Source organism: Oryctolagus cuniculus, chromosome 6 (genome assembly GCF_051225735.1).
Source record: "Oryctolagus cuniculus isolate XC-2025 breed Fujian yellow rabbit chromosome 6, ASM5122573v1, whole genome shotgun sequence".
NCBI lineage: Eukaryota > Metazoa > Chordata > Mammalia > Lagomorpha > Leporidae > Oryctolagus > Oryctolagus cuniculus.
Window position 1 is genome coordinate 15,031,018 of NC_142872.1, and position 22,199 is coordinate 15,053,216.

A 22,199-nucleotide genomic window follows, 5' to 3' on the forward strand; every position below is an offset into this window, starting at 1 on the left:
AGGGCTGTTACCCAAAAGAAGATAATAACAACAAATGCTGGTGAAGTTGCAGACAAATACAATGTTGGCAGGAATGCAAACTAGCACAACCATTATGACAAACAGTAGAGAAACCTTAGAAAACTAAAAACTCATCTACCACATGACCTAGCTATCCAACTCGAGGAAAACATCCAAAGCGAGTGAAATCAGCATAGGGAAGAGTCCTCTGCACTCCAATGTTTACAGCAACTCATGACAGAATCCACTTAGATGTCCATCAGCTGGCGACTGGATAATTAAAGTTCATGCATGTACATACACACAACGGAATATTATTACTCAGCCTTAAACAAGAATGAAATCCTGACATTTGCAACAAAACGGATGCAACTAGAGATCACTCTATGTGAAATAAACCACCAGAAAGACACAGGTCATATGCTTTTTCTTATTTGTGAAAGTGAATATACAGAATAAAAAAATTGGATGGGTGCCTTATCACTTAGTGTATCATACCATGTGCTTGGTAGTATACCCTTTGGTCCCTACATTTGATCATTATCGTGAGTCCCTTACTCTGTGATATTAATATCTGTTTTCAAGAAAAAATCAGCATGCATGTTTATGTATATGTCTGCATACAAAGTAATGTGGCAAAATGTTAGAACTGTTAAATTTTGAAGCTAAAAAATAGCAAGTATATAAATTTCAACTGGATACTCTCAACTCACCACCACTCACTCACACACACAGACACACAGACACACACACACCCCAAAAAATATATACAGATGCATGCTCTCTATGGCAATATCCACAGGAGGCTTCTAACTCGGAACTTAAGACAGCATTGCTAACTAAGAATCGCTACATTATACTTTGAACAGAGAGTTAACAGGTCACTAACATAAGCATGAAGAGGACATATATGCAAGTGCTACCAGTAATCCATAGTAACTCTGACTACTGAAGAGTGGTTAGTTGGGGGACTGGTGCTGTGGCGCAGCTGGTTAAAGCCCAGGTCTGCAGCTCTGCCATCCCATATGGGCACCAGTTCGAGTCCCAGCTGCTCCACTTCCAATCCAGCTCTCTGCTATGGCCTGAGAAAGCAGTAGAAGATGGACCAAGAGCTTGGGCCCCTGCACCCACATGGGAGACCCAGAAGAAGCTCCTGGCTTTGGATTGGCTCAGCTCTGGCCACTGTAGCCACTTTGGGAGTGAAGCACCTGATGGAAGATCTCTCTAACTCTGTCTTTCAAATAAATAATTTTTTTTTAAAAAAAGAGTTGTTAGCTGTGGTTTTGAGATAACATAGCTGTATATTTTAAATCAAAATGTTTAAATGTGCAATTGGTGATTTATTTTCAAACACTTGGAGAAGGTATTTCCATAACAGACCCTGTGGGAGAGCTGAGAGGCCAGCAGTGCCTCTGCAGGGGAACAGAAAGGCAAGGACGAGCCCACGCACTCTACAGCTGCATGGTTTGGGAACTGGATGCTTTCTGGGACTTTCATGGGCTTGTGTCTTCCCTAAATCTCCTGTTCTCTAAGAGACCTCCATCTTGTCAAGGTGCCTTTGCCAACCAGGGGCATGCTTCTCCCTTGCACACGAGTATTGTTGGAGGGACTGGGATATCTGTTCTAACTGGAACAGCACTTTGTCAAAAACAGAAGCAAATACGCCACTGTGATATGAAGGCTGATGGAGCAGGACAGACTACACCACGGGAAGCTCAAAGGCAAAGGAGGGGTGAAGCAGGACATCTTTTTCCATGTGCAGGCTCCTCCAACAACGCCCATCAAGTGATTCCGGCTCCTGGTCCCTAACACTTCTGACATCCCGGCTACCAGTGTTACCTCCTCGGAGGATAAGACCAAGCTAAGTCTCTGCTCCGGCTGGCCAGAGATTTCTGGTAGCATCTCACTGTGGCCCGCAGTGTTCCCTTCTATGGCTACGGGCAATGTCTGTACCCAGCCAGGGCTGTCTGTCACACCTGTCACATATGTCATCAGACTCTGGTCCACAGCATTGCCTGGGCAAGACACTGATCACAGACGAAGTGCTCAGTCCCCCCGTGCCCCAAGTTCACTCAAGGCGAGTCTCAGCAGCTGTGTTTCTAAGTCAACGCCTTCCACAGAGGACGTGCCTACAATGATAGCAGTGCAAAAGCTGAGTGTTCACTTCAGACTCCCTTTGAAACTCCAGCGGAGGTTCTAGAACCCCTCTTTTTCTCTAACTGCCAAGTTTTCTGGACTCAGGAGCTCTGGGTGACAAAGGACCTAGGAGACAACTTTCTTTTCAACTCAGATCTGCCCATAGGGGCCCGCTTCCTGGCTGTTTATCTTCAGTAAGCACGCAGAGTCACAACTGTACAATCCTTTGTCTGGTGTATTTAAATCACATTTATTTTCTCTCTTCCATCCAAAACAACTTCGAGTTCTGCTCCTTCTCTAACCGTGCCTGCCCAGACACGAACACTGCAGTGTCAGTCTCTCTGGAACAATGGGTGTGAGATGGTCAAGAGCTTACCAACTCCCCTGCGGCGGGGCCGCCACCCACGGCGAGGGTGACTCCCAACAGCCCTGCCTCCTTGGTTGACACAAGGCTGATTAATCTGGAGTGCATGGCTGAAAATGCTGCACGGTCTGTGGATGCTGTTGGCCTTGTCCAAGCTCTGCCCCATGGCATGGATTTCCTAAACCCAACTTCCTTTCTTTGTGGGAGAAGGGCAATCGGTTATGAGGATGATAAAGAAGGCAGAGGAAAAAGCACCCCTCATGTTAGTTCTCCCTCACAGCATTTACTCACATTCAAGTGTAAGGTGTGTGATGCTGTGTTCCAAGGAGCAAAGCCTTTTTTGGCTTGGGATTATGGAGATACATATGAAAACCTCACTGATGTACTGCCGTCATTAGCATTAACACATGATTCCTCTTAGCTTTATTTTGAAGCTTCTCAAATGAAACCTGTTTGTGATGAGGCTCTGGCCAGTCGGAGTGGACAGTGCACTCAGAAACTCCCATTGAAAGCCTCTCAGCCGGCCCCCATAAACCCACCTTCCACTGCGCCTCTGTGGTCAGACACCACGCACAGGCCATGAGCACGAGCAGGGGATGGGCCGGCCGGAAGCGGGGCTCATTCTGCCCAAGGCCTTCTGCGTGGCTTCCTGGAGTCCCTGGGACAAGCCAGGGGGAAACGGCAGCACTTCCAAGCAAGCTTAGCCTCAACAGCCACAAAGGACTTTGTGTACTTGGTGTCTAATAGGCTTTGCTCTGAAAAGCTTGCCATCGCTGTGCCAAATCCTGGCTCCCGCCCCAAGTCATGCGCAGCGATTACATTAGGTAACAAATTCCATGCTCCCCGGAGGCCCCTCCCCGACATCCCGTCAGTGTCGCTGCCCTTGGAGGATGTCAAAGCTTTTATGTTTGCAGAAAAATCCTCTGCTCAGAAAGCAGATGATTCATTTAATGCCAGCAACCGGCGATGAACACGGTATAAAACCCATCTCTCTGGGCCTCCCAAAGAAGCCAGGCCCCCATTCACCGCCCCTCATTTGTCTCTAGGTTAAAGATAACCCCAATAAAGAATAAAAGGGAGCCAGTAAAACTGTGGCACCTGTGATGTCAGCATCCCATATGGGTGCCAGTTCGAATCCTGGCTGCTCTCATTCCAATCCAGCTCCCTGCTCCTGTATCTGGGAAAGCACTGGAAGATGGCCCAAGTGCTTGGGCTCCTGCACTGCCCAGATGCAGTTCTAGACTCCTGGCCTTGTCCTGAACCAGGCCCAGCCACTGCACCCTTATGGGAAGTGAACCAGCAGGTGGGAGATCTGTCTGTCTCTCCCTCCCTCTTTAATGCTCTGCCTTTCAAATAAATAAGTCTTTAAAAAGGAATAAAAGACTGCTGACTTGTTAGGAATAAGTAAATGTAAGAGGATATCTACCTGTAGACACACACATCCAGAAATATCTCGTAACAGAACTGCCAGCCAGCCTCCCTAACGGGGTTCCCAGATTTCCCCCTTCAGCTGGACACAGCCATCCAGCACCTCCCACTGTGACCAGCACCAGGCTCGTGCAGTGTGGGTTTTGGGCGCCCCTGAGTTTGTTCTGGGGCAAGCATCAAACTGACGGCAGTTGGAGAAGGTCAACATTACTGCTTCGTTTTATTTTAAATAATGGATGATGTTTCCTGTCTCCGCTTACATTAACTGCTCTCAGGTGTTAGAAAACGGCTCGGTGAGTTGCCTTTCAATGTGTTTCTGTAGAAAGGCTGTGTGGCTCTCTTTGGAATACTAAAAGTAGCATTGACTGTGCAGGACTTTGTGAGAGGAGGTTAATCAAGGGAAAGTGAACATACATCTTGATGCTCTCGGCGTGTGGAGGAGGAGGGGCATGGATTTGAGTAGACACTCAGGACGCGAGCACCTGTGGAGTCTCAGAATACAACTCCTGTTTACCCACACGTGCCCACGTGGGTGTGGTTGGGGAAAGCACCTAGGAGTCTTCCGCACAAACAGTACCAACGATGGAGGACGAAGCACAAAGTCTCCTTTCACAACCAGGCCACAGGGAGATACTCCCTAGCAAGTGAAACCCACAGGTGATTTTTCCAGAAGGTAACGTCTCCCAAAGGAATGCTATGTTGTTGGAAGAAACAACAACGGATGGAGGGCCCCAGCTGAAAACAACCTTAATTCTACAGCTGCTTAAAAGATTCATTCCTCACCCACAGCCGCACACAGAAGGTCTCTTCCTTTGGTTTTCAATGTTGATTTAGCTATTTGTTCACTTGAGACAGACAGACAGAGTCAGAGAGAGACACAGAGCTCCCTTCCGCTGGTTCACTCCCAGAACGCAGGCATCACACCAGGGCCTGGAACTGGAAACGCAGTGCAGGCCTCCCACACAGAAGGCAGGAACTGTAACTTGAGCCATGCCCACTGCCTCCCAGGATCTGCACTGGCGGGACAGCTGGGCTGAGCACTCAGAGCTGGGAACTGAACCCAGGTACTCTGAGAAGGGACATGGGCATCCTAAACACTCGGCTAAATGCGCCCTCATAATGTTGTTTTTACCATAGCTGGTTCTATGACACAGCCCCATCTGCTCATCCTGCACGGGTGCTTCCATGTTTATGATCTCTGTGTACTTAAAGAAGGTCAGGAGACTTGCATGTGAAATCATTTCCTGGGATGTGCGCTTCCCGAGTGGGGCACTACTCACATTCAGGGCCAAGCTCAATCTCAGAAGCACAACTGGCTTTCAAGCAATGGCTGCTGGCACTGGGGAATGTCCTCGGGGCACATGGGTGCGACATCCAGTCACTCTTTTTTTTTTTTTTTTTTTGACAGGCAGAGTGGACAGTGAGAGAGAGACAGAGAGAAAGGTCTTCCTTTGCCGTTGGTTCACCCGCTGATCCGATGGCAGGAGCCAGGTACTTATCCTGGTCTCCCATGGGGTGCAGGGCCCAAACACTTGGGCCATCCTCCACTGCACTCCCTGGCCAGAGCAGAGAGCTGGCCTGGAAGAGGGGCAACCGGGACAGAATCCAGTGCCCCTACCGGGACTAGAACCCGGTGTGCCGGCGCCGCAAGGCGGAGGATTAGCCTAGTGAGCCGCGGCGCCGGCTGGCATCCAGTCATTCTATGGATGATGGCTGTGTCAGCCTCAGGAGCCTCAGCGCCACTGTGATGGGATAGGGACAGACACAGTCCTCCTCCTGTGTGAATGCAAACTACAGAGTCACAAATAAAAATTAAATTCAAGACTTACACTTTTTTAGATTTCCAGAAGACAGCAGCAGGAACCAAAAGGCTTTGTTCCTGGTCTACATTTTGACTGCTTAGGACGCAGCAGAATTCCAAAGACTGCAAACCATAATGTGATCATTAAGGTCGAGACGGCACCATCCAGTACTTTCTGTCATCGAGACCTACAGCATCTCAGCATGTGCACAAAATACACATGCAGTGCTCAGAGATACAGCGAGCTGGGTGGCTGTGCACAGCCCCCAGCCCCCGAGTCAACACGCCAGCTGTTCCGTGTTATTTACAATGCACTGGCATCACTGCTGACCTAAAGCGCGGAAGAAAATAACAAGCCATATTTTCAGCTTAGTCAAACCCTGCAAGAGGGAGCCCTTTCTGACCAATTACAAGCGTTTGCTGGAAATACATTGGCTGATTTAACAAACTGGCTGGGACAAATGTTTAACATGCTGTCGTAATGATGTTCAAATGCTTTTCTCAGTATTCCTTGATCTGAGATAATGCGTCCCCGCCCAATCACGCTACAAAGCCGCGGCGGAAATAAATAAATAAATACATGTAATGTGATGCGCTCTCACAATAGCAGAGCCGCTGACTGCCCCTGACAGATGGAAAAAAAAAAAAAAAAGTCAATATGATGTCTGAGACAGGCCAGGCTCAGCACTGCAGAATAAATTACATGATTCACTGAATGCCTGGGCTTCGCTCAGACGTACAAAAAATTGGAAAGATAAAAGCTTGCATTGGCTTCAGATGATATTTACTGCTTGATGGATTCACTAGCAGCCCCGGTACAGCCGTACTGTATTGAATTATTGGCCCCTATTTAGCTGTGTGTCTGTCGGAGCTTGAGTGTCCATTTAAGCATAAGTGAGCTGGAGGCCGGCCAAGGCTCTCGGTGGCTCGGGGTCCAGAGAAGCGGCGAGCTCACGGCCACCAGCTTGACTACCTGGGAGTTGGAGGACACTGGTGGAGGCGACGCCCCCAGCTCCAGGGGACTTTCTTATCAATATTAATGCCAAAATAAATATTAATGGAGGCTGCCCTGTGCACCATTCCGAACGTGCCTTGTTTTCTTTGTATTTTAACACAAATGGCTGGGAGTGACTGTGTGGTTTCTCTCTCTCTTTCACACTTTCTTCCTTCCTTTGGATCTAAGAAGGAATTTGGGAAAAGACCATTAGCTTTACTGCTGCCCGTTGTCCCAGTGCCACGGTTTCTTTATAGCAAAAGAGGCCAAGGAAATGCTGGCTTTGGGATGCACACGGCTCCCAGTAAAATATAGGATTAGAACAGTCATGTAGAGCTGCAGTTACGCATTCTTTATTGCATGGTGCAGCAGCAGCTCCATGGAGAAGTGGTGTTTCATGTACACTGAGCCTGCTGGAACAGTCGCACTGTTACCTCAGCTACATAAAACGAAGGTGGCGAGGGCAGGCAGTGTGGCAATGCTGTGCTTTCTGGCTCTGTTTTGCTGTGAGCATAAATCTGCTCTGAAAAATAAAGCGGATTCATTAAGTAAAAAAACACACCAAGCAGGAGCAAGTGGATTGGGGTGTGGCGGGTGAACAGAGCAGAGCCGAGTGCTAAAGACCGGAGCCCGAGCTGCCCAGGGCTCAACCAGCGAACCTGCAGCACATGAGGTGACCTGGGCGATGCAGCAGCCAACTGCAAGGTCAGGGCCAGCATGATTCCTGGGCTCACCACGGCTTAGGGTAGAGATCAGGGTCCAAGCGAGAGATGTGCGGTGAGAAGTCGCAGGTGTCTGTGCCAGGCAGGTGTTTCCATTAGCAGCACAGAGACCACATGCTCTGGGAACATGACCATGGGGCGAGCCAGACACTGATGGGCCAGGTCCCCTTTCAGGGGCGTCTCCCCACCCTGGCCAGAGCACACATGACCTCTGCGGTCAGAGACAGCTGCAGATGACACAAGCCTGAGCCTGTCCCCAATTCTCTTTTGCCCCTCCTCCCTAGCCTGTCAAACAGTGCATGACATCATCAGAAAAGCGCATCTGGGGGCGTCTGAGTAGTGAAAAGGGGGGCACTGTTGCGTCTTTATGCTTTGTAGAGCACTCTCACGGATTCTCTCTTCACAGTGCAGTGTCAGGGGTCTCGCTGTGCCCATTTCATAGAAAAAGAAAAGGGAGGCAGATCAAGGCCACACTGAGAGGCGGGACTCGGAGCTCCCCCCATGGGGACATCCCTGGGCTGTGAAAGCTGCAGGGGATCCTGTCTCTGGGCTGCCGGAGGAAGCTGTCAACCAGTGCCAGCAGAAGTGTATCGATCACCTGACCCCGACTGGTCACAGGGACCAGGAGCAGCTCTCCAATGCCCCGCCCTCCCTCTCAGCTCAGACTCGCACCTGTGATGGGGTCCTGGGATAGATGAGCTGGGGTAACTCGAGGCCCACAGGGCATGGCATGGAATCCCTCAGCTGGCTTTAGCAGAGTGGGCTGCACAGGAGCTGGTGGATGTAGAGGTGAGGGTGGGAGGGGGCCTGTCCCCTTCCCGCTGGGTGCACGCCCCTCTGTGGCTGTGCAAGCCATGCAGCAACCATCTATTCCAGTCTGAGTGATCCTTACACTACACACTCAAGTCCACTCCTTGTGTTGCTGTCTCAGAACAACAGGATCCATACAGCAAATGCAAATAATCACTGATGGTAACGGTTGTTGTCACCTGGGTACCCGGCCCACACTGTCTCCTTTCTTTGTACGAGGCACAAGGCACTGAGCTGCTGGTACGGTTCCCAGTTTGGGCAGAGAAGGATCTGAGGTTCCTGGAGGTTAAATCCTTGCCCAGGCCACACATCTGCTAAGTCAGCATGCTCAGCTTCAAAGCCTGGGTTTGCCCACCAGATGCTGCCGTCCCTGGGGCTGGCCCCAGAAGTCTCTGCTAACGATGCATGAGGGTGGGTCATGCATTTTTTAGAAATTTCATGAACAATGATCCATTTTTCCCTGATACTTCTGGCAAGGAGGAAAGCAGAAAGAAATTAAGTGCCAGGACTTGTAACTCATCTATCTTGTAGGAGTCGTCACCTGAGTTAGTGCAGCTTCCAGTGCCTCCTGGTAGTCAAGAATAAGTAATGGGGATATCAGTACTCAGATCATTGAAACAGTGCACGGTGGATGAACCCACAGGCCTCATTTCTGGATGGTCATTATCCCTGTTAACATAACCAATGCCACGGATTTTCTAGCAGGTCTAACCTGGAAAGCACTAGCCAGTGGCTTCATAAATCGAGATCAGGGTGGCGAGGGTGCATGAAGAAGAGCCATCGACACACTTGGGGCAAGGGAACCAAGGGAGGCCGAGTTTGCGAGGGAGGGGCAAGCCTACCTTTTAATGGCAGTCGCCGTGGCACCTGTGCATGGGGGTGGTGCCGGGAGACCCCTTGCTCCCTGGTTAGGATACGTGATTTCGAGCAGTGGCAGAAACATATATAGAATCCCTGGACTTGATGTGGTAAAAGCAGTCTGAAACTCTTTAGTAGCTTGTGTGCTGCCCGTTGATACATCTGTCTTATTAATACCAGAGTGTATGGCCTCTTAAATGAGGACAAATTGAACCAATACGTACACTGAGAAGACGAAATACTTTAGACAAAAATAGCCATGATTTTGAATGCTTTCAATGTGAATGCCTTTACATAAAGCAGTGATAAGTGTTTCAGGACAGAGATGTTTCCCCTGATTTGCACATTGTACAATTGTACAATTTATACAAATACCGCAATTTCCCATGGTAGCTGACAAACGTATCCACCTGTTATGTATCAGAATAAAAATGTAAATATCCAAGACATAGCAACAATACTTGCTTTAATTTGTTCTCTTATACCTATCACTCCTAGGAAGTTTTCATCTATTAGCCCAGAACCTTCAGTTTCCTTTAAGTAGTTGTGTGAAAGTTGACTGAGGCTCCGTCCTCAGTATACATGATGTATGTCAACTAAATACACTCTCACTCACCAACAGTCATTCTAGACAGCGGGGCTCAGCTAAAATCTAGCAGGACTCACAGTCAACAGGAGATGTTTGAATAGGACCCCAGTTAGTGGGTGTGCAAGTCTCTGTGTGACAGTATCTGGGTTTCTAGTTGGGACAAAGAGAGGTCCCAGAGCACCAGAGCAGGGAGGTCACCCACGCCGACACCTCATGCACACAAGCGTGGTTTCAGACCCCAAGGTGCAGAGCAATTACGGTAGCCCTGGGAAGCCTGTGGAATGCTTAGAGTACAATGAAAAGAAGATATTATGGTGTGAATATTTCTGATCTGCACGCAGAACGAAGAGTAGTTAATGGGAGAATGCAACAGCAAGGATAAATGACTAAGGTCGAGATTGAAGTGATTAATAGGAAAGCTCCCTTGAGATCAATCAATACCAGGTCCACCATTCTCCACTATATTTATTAACAACCTGGAAGATGGATGAGGTGAGGAGTAGTTGAATTTGTCGATGACAAAATTGAAAGATTAAGGAAGATAATGAACTAGTGTAGAATAAAATCTGAGAAAGCCATGTAGTAATCTAAGGTACACAAGCCAAAGCTGAAACTTGGAGACTTTGGAGTCTCTGGGGAAAAAGGAAAAACAGCTGCTCTGTGGCATTTTTCAAAGAATCTTTTCTGAATATTCAAGAGCAGCCTAAATTTGAATATGGACTCAGAGAATTGCAATGAGGATGACCTGTTAATAAATAAACACAACCTGCACAAGCACTCAAGTGACACTAGAGGAAATGACCCATCAGTCAGTCACCACCAGGACATCTGGGTCCTAGTGCCCGGTCACCTCCAGTCTTTGAGGACTCTTCCTTGACCCCCACACAACTGACATGGCTAAGGTTTCAACATGTGACTCCCGGCAGGATGCAAACATTATCAATGTATGTATATATTATGTACATAGATGTATATGCACAGTCATCTCTCAGTAGCCACGGAACTCCTTCTAGGGCTCCCTGCACAGATAACAGAACCTGTGGATGCTTACACAAAATAGTATCATGTTTGCATGTACAACACACACATCTTCCTGTATACTTTAAATAATGTCTATTTTAATCATAATACTTAAAAATGTGCTATACAAATAGGTGTGATGAAATATTGCTCAGGGAATAATGACAAAGGAAAAAGTCCATAGGTGTGCAACACAGATGTAATTTTTAAAAATATGCTTAGGGCTAGCATTGTGGTGTAGTGGGTTGGGCCACCACCTTCGACGCCAGCATCCTATAAGGGCATCAGTTTGAGTCCCAGCTGCTCTACTTCTGAGCCAGTTCCCTGCTAATGGCTTGGGAAAAGCAGCAGCAGATGTCCCAAGTGAGTGGGTCCTTGCACCCACGTTGAAGACCAGGATGAAGCTCCTGGCTTCTGCCTGGCCCAGCCCTGGCCTTTGCAGTTCTTTGGGGGAATAAACCAGAAGATGGAAGATCTACGTCCCTCCTCCTCTCTCTGTAACTGTGCCTTTTAAATAAAATAAATCAATCTTTACATAGGGTATCTTTGATCCATGGTTGATTGAATCTGTGGAGGGCTGCCTTGGTGTAAGTATTATACAGCAGGTGAGCTCCCTTGATTACAGCGAGGTTAGCAGCAAGCTTTCATATACACAGAGAGAGGTCACACACAGCTTGTTGCCTCAGAAAACGTAACTGGGGACTAGCATTAGAGTCTCAATCATTACAGTAAGTGAACTTATCAGAATACTAGTGAACCCCAAATGGCAGTTCAGTCCTCACATCCAAGTTCCAGACCTTAAAAGTCCTATGGGCAGCCCTGCTGTGAATGACGGAGGCCTGACAACCATTCCGTTACGGTCCCCAGGTGTGAACTCACGCATCACACTCCGGAAAGTTGTTACGGAACAACACACGCATGTGTGTTGCCACGGTTTACACACGCATGATTTACACGCCCAGCTGCCATGGTTCCCGCAGCAGCAGCAGGCCTATCTGCTTTCTCAAGTCCTTCACGCTTGTCAGTGTAGCCCTCCAGACATCGTAGTTCAACCTAGATGCCTCCACAGAAAGCCAGATACTGACCACTGGAGAACACTACCTAGGTCAAGGTCACCACCTAAGCGCCTGTTTAACCTAATCAGCCAGCAAGTATTACTGACCTTGAAATTTCCAACTGTCAAATGGGAATATTTATTTCAAAAGCCGTTATGAGGATAAAATGAGTATACATGTGTATATGCAAACACTATGTAAATGACAATATCATCTATATTCATATAATTACATTTGTTTATATATAGCTTTGTTAAAGTACTACATGTGACAGTGGAAATTCCTTAGAAAACAGGACTTTACTGCACTGCTTTGAGAAAATTTTATCCGAACAACTAAAGGAACTTTTGCCAGGCAAGGAACCCTAAGTAGGAAGTGGGGCTCCCCTGGTAAGAATCCCAACAGTAACATGTTCATGGTGCGACTCCAATGTAAAAGAGACGTCTACAGTTGTGTGCAGAGCACACACAGAGACGTCTGAAATGGGATATGCTAAGGGGAGGAATCTTCCCCAGAAGAATCATTCATACTTAACGAACTAATGAGATCATCCGCCAAAGATAATGAATCCATTAGTTGGAAGAGGAATCAAATTGCAAATCTATATCCTATATTTGTGCTGTTAAGTATAAATATTGAATGAAATATGAATGAAAAATACCTCTTCTTATCACCCATGTGTCCAACTGAATCATTTCCAAAGTAAATAAAAAATCTCACTGAAATTGTTGCTAGTTTTCATGATCTCACAGGGAAGAGAAAGGATTTTCTTCAATAGTCTGTTGGAACTCTGTCATTACGCTGCAGTGAGGTAATTTGCTAAAACAGCTGCCTCTAATGAGTAAACCTTCCCATCTGGCACATCCAATATAGACACAAACAACCTCATCAGTTCAAAAAAAAAAGTCAAGGAGAAGAACTTCAGTTCATGGCTAAAGAAGAAAGGATTGTTTGCACAAGTGTGTCTGAGCTACACACGGGCTGAGGCGTATTTTCAGGGACTGAGCAATCCTGTTTCTCTGGGTGGGGTCATTCTGTCTGGACCCAAGCCCAAGGCACACAATTTTGGCCCAATTGTGTTTTTTGTTTTGTTTTGTTTTGTTTTGTTTTGTTTTGTTTTTGCCATTGTGGTAATGCGTTGCCTCTGGATGGCCTGCAGAAGAATTCAGTCTATGTTTCTAACAGGAACACTGAACAAGACACACACAATCTAGAAGGAGTGCTGTTTTAGCACGTTAGCTTGAACGTGAAGTGAGTAGACAGATTGCTTTTCCTAACATTGTGTGTCTGTGTGCATTTGCTTCACTTTTATTCTGAAGAATCATTATTAGGTCCTTGGGGGTTGGGGAGCCTTTTTTTCTGCCAAGGGCCATTTGGATATTTCTAACATCCCTCGCAGGCCACACAAAATTGTCAGCTTCAAGATTACTCTGCTATGCATTTATGGAGTTTCGAGTTCTGCCTCTGGTTGCCTTGGCAAGGCCACACCGAATGATTTCCTGGGCCATATGTGGGACACGGCTGAACGTTCACCACCTCTGTAAGGATCATGTTCCGCACAGAAATCCCTGATCTCTGCTTGGGGCTTCGACTAGTAGATGTTCAAATAAAGCTCTGATGTCTGATGAACTCACGTAGAACTCTACAATGCTATCATCTTAACTGCTAAGTACCTGGGGCCAGTTTTTATAAAATAGGAACCATTTTCCCTTTACCATGTCTCCGTCACTATTTGCCTCCAAATATCTGGGCTGAGGTTTTAATGACTCCTTAGACCCTGTTGCTTCACCTTTCACGATAGACATTTTGGCTCAGGTAATCAAGGGTTACTTAATTTTGCTTTGCCATAAAGCTTATTTATGCAATCTCAGTATTAAAAATCCAATCACTGTGATTCCTCAAACTCCAACACTGTATGCCTCCTAGGTTACAATCAAATCTAAATATGTAAAAATGTGTTGTAGATTTAGGGTAGAATTAGGTTTTGTAGCGCTGATCTTACTGAAATGCTGACTCGGCAAAGATTAAATACATGTTCATTGTAACGAAAGTCAGAGAGATGTGCAGGTGTCAAGAACACTCAGTCCAAGTGCTGGCCCTCCGCTTCACTGATCAGTAAGAGGTGACAGACGCACAGTCTTGGCATGCCTGAGCCTCATGCCAAAAGGTTATCCAGCCCTTTTGGGGAAGAGAGTAACAAAAGCTTTCCTTTTCTCTCTGATGGGGCATACTGTAAAATTAACATACATTGTGTCAAGGTTATGGCAAGGCATCATTGTCTAGAAGAGAAAACTATTTCCCACCCTCCAATGCCTCGCACAGACCACGAGAATACATTATTGAAAAGCAAATTTCTTTGTCACTGTCACTCGTGGTGAATTAGCACAAAATCTGCAGGAGGAAGTCAACAGATCCCTACAGCTCAGTCTGAAAACAAAGAACACATTTTATTTATTCATAAAACAAAAATAGCTCCCCTTATCTAGCATTAATGTAACCCAAGGAAATGCAAACAAAACATTTGTTCAGCAACTACCATGGGCATAGCCTTGTGTGCAGTATCAAGGAGCTATGAGGATAGGGAAGAAAGGATACCTGTGTCCCCAGCATCAGGTCTTTAACTCAGTGATTCTTGGACTCTTAACTGATCCCCTGAGCCTGCAACAGACCCTCAGATCTATACTTTTACCAAGAACCACCACTCCCACTGCTTCAAGTGATTCTAAACTATACAGTTAGTACAGAATGATGGCTGTGTCTGAAGAAGATGGGAAAAGCTAAAATAACACAAGCCATATGCCTCATCGTCTGACTCTTCTGCTAAGTCCAACCTTAGATGCCAATCTAATGGTAGAGGCAAACCCCAGCCCTGGCCTTGGAAGGCTGTGTGCACTTTGGGGCTAGACTCTGGTATCAGGTTGTGAATATTCCCCCAACAGAAGAGAATTAAAATGGCATTCCCCTCCTCTAAGGAGAACAGAGGGAAGGAACCAAAAAGGAAATAAATATTTGTTGAGTAAACTTAAAAAGAATAGAATTAAATGAAAGAATGTGAGCTGTAAGGATCAGATTGTGGAAAAACAGTGGACAGAAAACCAGCGTCCAAACTCACGTTTCGATAGCGGTGATGAACCCAGTGGGAAACCGAGCTCGGTTACCTGATTGAAAACACCGAACCATGGATGTGGATCCCGTTTCCCCCTAAGTATTAAATGCGAATCCAAATAGTCCGCCAAAGGTAAACTGTTTTTAACTAGATCCACATGCTCTCTACTCTGCTCCTTAGTAACTAATAACGTGCTGTATTTCATGAGCATTCGGCACAGTGCTGGAGCTCTGTGCAGACAGACCTCCAGAATATGACAAGGGAAAGCCCCTAGGATTATCCAGTCTTTGTGAAAAGTAGGGTGAATGAAGAGGCCCACATGGAGCTCACGTCATGACTGCAGTGTATTAATCAGGAAAAGCTGGCGAGATTTTAAGGGCTGTCGCGGTAGCCACCTTTAAAGGTGTGGGGTGCGAGACTACAGGTATTTTGGGGAATCCCTGCAGGAATCCTATCACCTTGCCTCCATCCTAGTGGGTGTCCCTGGTGCAGGCCGCTGCCACTCACTGCCACAGGCTGGGTGACTCCTACAGCACACATCTGTTTCCAAGAGTTCTGAATCCTCCAAGTCCAAGGTCAAGGCACAGACACATTGGGTTCTGGTGAGGGCACTCTTCCTGGCCTGTCAATAGCAGTCTCCTCACTACCTCCTCACCTGGCCCTTCCTTTGTGTTAGCGCAGAGAGAACGAGCAAGCTGTGACGTCTCTACCTCCCCAGAAAACGACAACCGTTCTACAGACCAGGGACCCAGCCTTACGATCTCATTTAACCTTAATCACTTCCAAATATAGTCACAGTGAGAGTCACAACTGAAACATGCAATCTGGAGAGAACATAGGACAGAGCCACACACAGCCCACAGGCCACCCAGGCAGGCGGTTCCAGAACCAGGCACTTGTTTCTCTCAGTGGATGGGGGCCACAGCCGCAGAGCGGGCAGATACAGAATTCATGGACTGGCACACAGACTCACTTCTGGCCCTGTTACCTATCACTCACCCGTTCTCAGCAGCACCATGCCTACAACCTCACGTGGACTTGAAAAATCCCAAGAGGTGTCTGGTGTTCCTGAGGACACCAGTAAGGACACGCACAGCCTTCAGCCAAGACCAGAGCCAACTGCAAAGTGTGGATACGATGAAAACCCTCTCCCAAGCATCCAACTTCTGTGTTAGACGGCGGAGGGGCAAGGTGGCTGGAGATCCCATCAGACTCAGGCTCTCGTGAAAACGTGCCCTCGAGCACCCTAACATACAAGAGGATATCAGGAAGTTCACGCAAGATGCTAATTTTCCTTGCCTATTACTTTTCCACAAATTTCTGAAGCCTTTCTGTACACATGAAGCAAGTGTGGGAGGCGTTTCCTTAACATCGGCAGGAATCCACCTGCCCAGTACACACAGGATATACACTCCAGTCAGGGCTCACAGAGGACATCTAATGAAGACCGACTCGGTCTCCAAGAGGCCTTTGCCATGGAAAGTATTGGGGGTCAGGCTAGACTTCCTGGACTGCCCTGCACGGAGGCTCCCCAGGAGGGGCCATGCTACACATTGATCCGACCCCCAGTTCTGAGGCCAAGTCGTCTGAATTTGAATCCAGGGTCTACTCCCTTGCTGGCTGTAGAAGCACAGGCAAGTTTCCTAACCGTCTATGCTTTATTTTCCTCATTTGTAAAATAGCCATAATCACACTAGCTAATCAAATTGATTGTGAGGATTAAATGAACCAGACTATACACATAATCCCCTTTGCAAAATTCGCCAACCAAAATAGCTGAAAACATAAATGATTTTTTTGCTCTTTTAGAGACAACTGACAAACTTATCTGGCAGCAAAGCCTAACTTGAACTGAAATTAGGCTGTGTATAATCCTTATTTATCCTACTGAGTTTTCATACTCATATTTTTGCTACAGAAACATGAAAATGTATTTGATTATAGAGTGCTGCCTCAGACTCAGCTTGGGGTGTAAGTTTCTATTCGTGTATATAAACCTTTCTTAAATAGCCAAGTGCAAAATGGCTCCAAGGGTTGAAGATAAGAGATTATGGATTTAGAACAGCAACCAGCACTTAGCAAGTCTATTTAAGTGTTAGTGTTTGAAAGACTGCCCTGTGACTAAGTGTTCCACATGCACACAGCAAGAGCGGTGACCCCATTTGCTCCACAGACTTGAAGTTAAACTACAAAATCATGAGATACAGAGAGAGAATGAGGCCGATGAGAATGGGAGATGGTTTAAGTATAGTCACTTCTAAATTGATCTTTGCACTTTAAGTAATCAAAATGTGGATAAAACAATGGTTTCCACTGGAGAGGCACTGACCCCAGGACACGAGAAACAAGCACGCTGAGGCCTGGGATTGCCACATCCTTCTGAGAGTTTCCAAGGAGGGAAGGGAGACACAGAGCACTGCAGAATCCTTCAGTTCTGGGTGCAGACTTGAGAGGCCAGACGCACGCATGGTCAGAGCGTTCAAGACGATGTGACGACGACTCGAGACGCACACAGGTACATCTTCACACCTTAGCAGAGCAGCCTGGAGTGTGCAGCAGAGCACGGTCTGCTCATGCAGATGAAGCAGCTCCAGGTGGGGGAGACGACTGCAGAGAGCTGGTTTCCTGCGCCCAGGCACTCCCCAGAGCTCATTCAGTGATGGTGTCTGACCCATGAGCCATAAGGGGGCAGGGGAGGTGTATGGTCCACCACACAGAGCACAGAAAAGGATCTCTCTTCAGCAGTGAGCAGTGAAGAATTATAAACCCACAGTTAAACAACGCTCTGCTCCTGTCCAAAATAGTTTAAACGTTAAAAAAAAAAGAAGCCCCAAGGATTTCCAAGTAACTTACGTGAATCCTAGAACAAAGCTTCCAGACTGTGTATGGCAATATCAAACAGCCAGTAGCCAACAAGGTGACAATCACAAAGTCTGGCATCCAACCGAAAATTATCAGGCATACAAGAGCCGGGAACACATGCTCTGTCAGCATTTTCAGGGGTGAGTGTTGAGTACAGCAGTGAATATACGGTTTGGGACACCAGTGTCCCATGTCAGAGTGCCTGGGTTCAAGTCCCAGCTCCACTTTCAATCTAGCTTCTGCTAACATGCATCCTGGGACATAGCAGGTGTTGGCTCACACAGAAGATCCACATTTAATATTTTAATAACAGACCCATTACTGACTCCTAGAGATAAAGACTACAATGTATGAGATGAAAATACACTGAATGGAATTAATGTCAGATTAAACACTGAATAAGAAAAGCTTAGTGAACCTGAAAAACCAGCAACAGAAACTATCCAAGACAGAGAGATAACAGGGTATTTTAAAAATAAATAAACTGAGTATCAGAAAGCTGTGGGACAACTTCAAGAGACCTAATTGCATATAAATGGAGTCTCAAAGGAAGGAATGGGAAGGGTGAGATTAAAAAAAAAAAAAAAAGGCTGAACACATAATAGCTGAACATTTTACAAATTCAAGGAAAACCTTAAACCCATTGACCTGAGAAACTCAACAACCCACTATCACCATCAACATGAATCAAACAATATCAAAGCAGGCCGGCGCCGCGGCTCACTAGGCTAATCCTCTGCCTGCGGGGCCGGCACCCCAGGTTCTAGTCCCGGTCGGGGTGCCGGATTCTGTCCTGGTTGCTCCTCTTCCAGTCCAGCTCTCTGCTGTGGCCCGGGAGGGCAGTGGAGGATGGCCCAAGTGCTTGGGCCCTGTACCCGCATGGGAGACCAGGAGGAAGCACCTGGCTCCTGGCTTCGGATCAGCGCAGCGCGCTGGCCATAGCAGCAGCCATTTGGGGGGTGAACCAACAGAAGAAAGACCTTTCTCTCTGTCTCTCTCTCTCACTGTCTCTCTCTCTCACTGTCTAACTCTGCCTGTCAAAAAAAAAAAAAAATACCAAAGCAAATCAAAAGCGTAAGAAAGTATCTTCAAGGACAGCAAGAAAGAAAAGGCATGTTAGAGAAAGGACAGATAAGGGTGACAGCAGATTTCTCAGCAGATGAAATCCAAGTGAGAAAATGGCAGAGCAACATCTCTAAAGTACTTGGCAGGAGAAAGGGCAGGGACAGCACATTGTCAAACTAGAATTCCCCACGCAGCCAGAATAAATTTCATGAGGTTGAAATAGAGGTCAAGTACAGACTTTTTCAGATTAAATTTATTTGAAAGTCTTCATCACCAGTAAACCTGTATTCCAAGAAATAGTAAAAGAATCCTTTTAATCAGAAGAAAAATAATGCCAGATGGAATTGTAGCTCTACACAAATGAAGAGCCCTGGAAATGGATAACGACATATTTTTTTCCTTATCTTTTCCATTTATGTAGCTGGTATTTGTTTTAACCAAAGTTAAAATAATGTACTGTGTGGTTTTAACATCCATAAAAATAAAACATACGATAAGAATAGCACAAGAGCTGGGATAAGAGAAATCGTAGTCTGCTGTTGCATGCAAGTTTTAACCACAATGTGAATGAATCTCAAGATAATTGGTTGAATGAAAGAAGCAACACAAAAAAGGATACATACTGTATGGCTCTGTTTACATTCCACTAGCTAGTGTGCAGACAGGAGGACATAAAGCAGATTCACAGTTGCATGAGGAGGAACAGAGTAGAGTTCAAGGAGGAGTTACAAAGGCCCAAGGAAACAACACCTGGAGGTGACGGGCATGTTCACTGTTGTGTGGTAGTGTTGCATGTGTCCACGAGTGTTGTAACTCCTAAGTGTACACTTTCATGTGTGTAACTCACCGTGTGTCAAATATACCGCAATAACAATGTGCTAAATATAGGCACATAACAAAGTGAACTCAGCCAAGGTCAGATAATTTTGTAATTTCCTATGCTGTTTTTCAATGTGAGCCACTCTAGCTTTTGCTCACGTTCAAATAGTCCAGTGTTTGCTTGCAGAGATTTATGGTTTTACCCTTCTCTGTAATTAGACTCTTATCTCATGTGGCTCTTCTAAATACGTCCAAAGGCTGTAGACTTGATGATGGGCACAGCCAAGACTGAGGCTAAACACATCAAGTGCCACCAGGGATCCGTGTCAGCTGCGCATTCTTTCGCTGTTATTTTTAGGGAAATGAAAGCAATGTGAGCGTGGCAGTGTCTCCAGCTCCAAGTGTGCCTCTCTGTTGTGCATGAGGAACCTTCATCCAGGCCAAACACTGAAGTGGGAAATGGCTCCCAAAGGTGTTTTCACTCATAAGACGGCAAAGCAGATATATTTCCATGCTTGTTAAATATTAGCTCCTGGGCATGCTGCCATAATTTTAAGACAGCTGAGAAAAGATTTCTTAAAGTGTGGTCCACAGCCTCCTCGAAATCTTTCAAGGTCTTCTGGATGGCTCATAAAGTCACTGAAAGGACAAATCAGAGCAAACGGTAGGCACACAAGTGTTTCTCTCAACGTCAGACTGAGATCTACTTTTAAAAGTCAAGAAAATTATCATTGCTTTTCTCCTGTAGGGTTAATGTAATTCAAAACCCAAACTGGATATAAAAGACCCTGGTGAACTGGAGTAGTCACTTCTGCACTTTTTCCTCAGTATATCCTGCAAAGCAGTTGCTCCACAAGTACCCAGGGAAGTTATTAAAAATTTCAAATACAGATTTCTTCTCCCAACCCCAAAATTACAGCATTAGATTCTCTAAGGATGAGGCCAGGAACCCACATTTTAACTAATCCAGTGGTGTTTATCATGTATACTGAGATCTGAATGCTACAACTTGTCCCTTGTGCGTCCAGCCTTTCCTGAATAGTGGAAATGTTTCATGAAAATGAACGCATACTACTGTGTTGTTTGCCTGTGGATGCATGCGTTCATCTGTAGCTGTGGTCACCTGAGCTACAAGCAGAAATGTCAGGACACATTCAAAGATGACCAAGAACCAAAATACTTCCGGGAACGGATTCAAAGAGTAAACAAGGAAGCGTTCAGGTGAGCGTTCTACCAGTTTTGAAGAACAAAGGTATTGTTTGTAGATGGCAGTAAAAAATTCATTTCTAGTGGCAAAAAGTATTTACCCCTGAAGGCCTTATAATGGATAAATGTAATTCTTACACACCTAGAGCCCCCATTGACACAACTGGTTTTAGAATGTAGTTTTTGTGGATGTGAGAAATCCAAGAACAGAGTTGTACCAGAATATTCAGAAAAGTTCCTGAAGATTATTGAGCCTTTATGGACCAAACATTGTGAGCATTAAAGAGGTAGAGAGGTGACACAAAGACAGGGACCAAGATCAAAGAGCCTGGCTACATTGGCCAACACTCTAGAAGTTATTTACGTTTTTATACCTACGATGTCTTTTTGCCAACAATAAAACTATCACTGTGGTAACATAACAACACCTACTTAGTTAGCTTTAGGTTAATAGCTACGGTTAGACACAAACTTTAGGCACCTTGGGCTGAACAAGAGGCGATAAAGATTCTACAACCAGACAAAGCAATGTCTAAGACAACTCAATTAAAATATAATGCTTTGTGGTGGGCATTTGGTCTAGCGGTGAAGATGTTGGTTAGGATCTTGTCCCATATTGGAATGCCTGGGTTTGATCCCTGGTTCCGGATCCTGATTCTAGTTTCTAGCCAATGTGGATGCTGGGAGGCATCAGGAGATGGCTGAGGCAGTTGGACCCCTGCTGCCTATGTGGGAGACCCAAGTGGAGTGCACGACTCCCAGCCTTGGCTATGCAGCTATTGTAGGCATTTGGGAGTGAACCAGTTGGTGGGAGCTGTTTCTCTCTCCGCCCACCCACTTCTGAAATACCTCAATAAAAACATACGCATGCCTAGACACACACAATTATAAAGGGAGCACACCTCAGCATCCAGAGGTAGCAGACAGGTTTCAGTGGTTTCCACCCAGCACTCTCCATCCACTGACTCACTACTCTACAGCCAGCGTGGGGAGGAGTACTGGTGAGTTTGAAGGGCTTACCCATGGACTTGGGAACTTGGACTCTGTCCACTTCAAGTCCCAAGGTGGTAGGGGCTCGAGCTTCAGATCCTCATTTGGAAACTTCCACTGTTCCTGCCTTACTGAGTCACGTCTACACAGAATGGGGAGCCACCACTGTTGGGAGTGCAAGGCCCAGCCTGTGGGTTGACAATGGCCAGCTGTGTGCATGTGACAGTACCAAGTGCTTCATCTGCATGTTTATGTCACATACGTTCCCATAATTTTATAAGGTCATAGGAAGAAGCCAAGGAGTAGATACAAGATCATGCAAACAGGAGTGAATGGCCTGTGAGGCCTCCACATCAGCCTGGGCCCTTGGTTTG

General features: G+C 46.3%; 1 long non-coding RNA gene across 14 annotated transcripts in view; it reads right to left on the minus strand.

Moving 5' to 3' along the window:
- LOC103347857 (uncharacterized) overlaps positions 1-22,199 on the minus strand; it is a 148,764-nt gene that overhangs the window by 18,966 nt on the left and 107,599 nt on the right. For 5 of the 14 annotated variants that reach the window (XR_016235237.1, XR_016235242.1, XR_016235249.1 and 2 more), the window contains one exon: positions 19,050-20,268. The exons of the other annotated variants lie outside the window; for them this stretch is intronic. This is a non-coding gene — a long non-coding RNA (uncharacterized LOC103347857). Of the gene's footprint in view, positions 1-19,049; positions 20,269-22,199 lie in introns of those variants that run through there. 14 annotated transcript variants of the gene reach the window in all.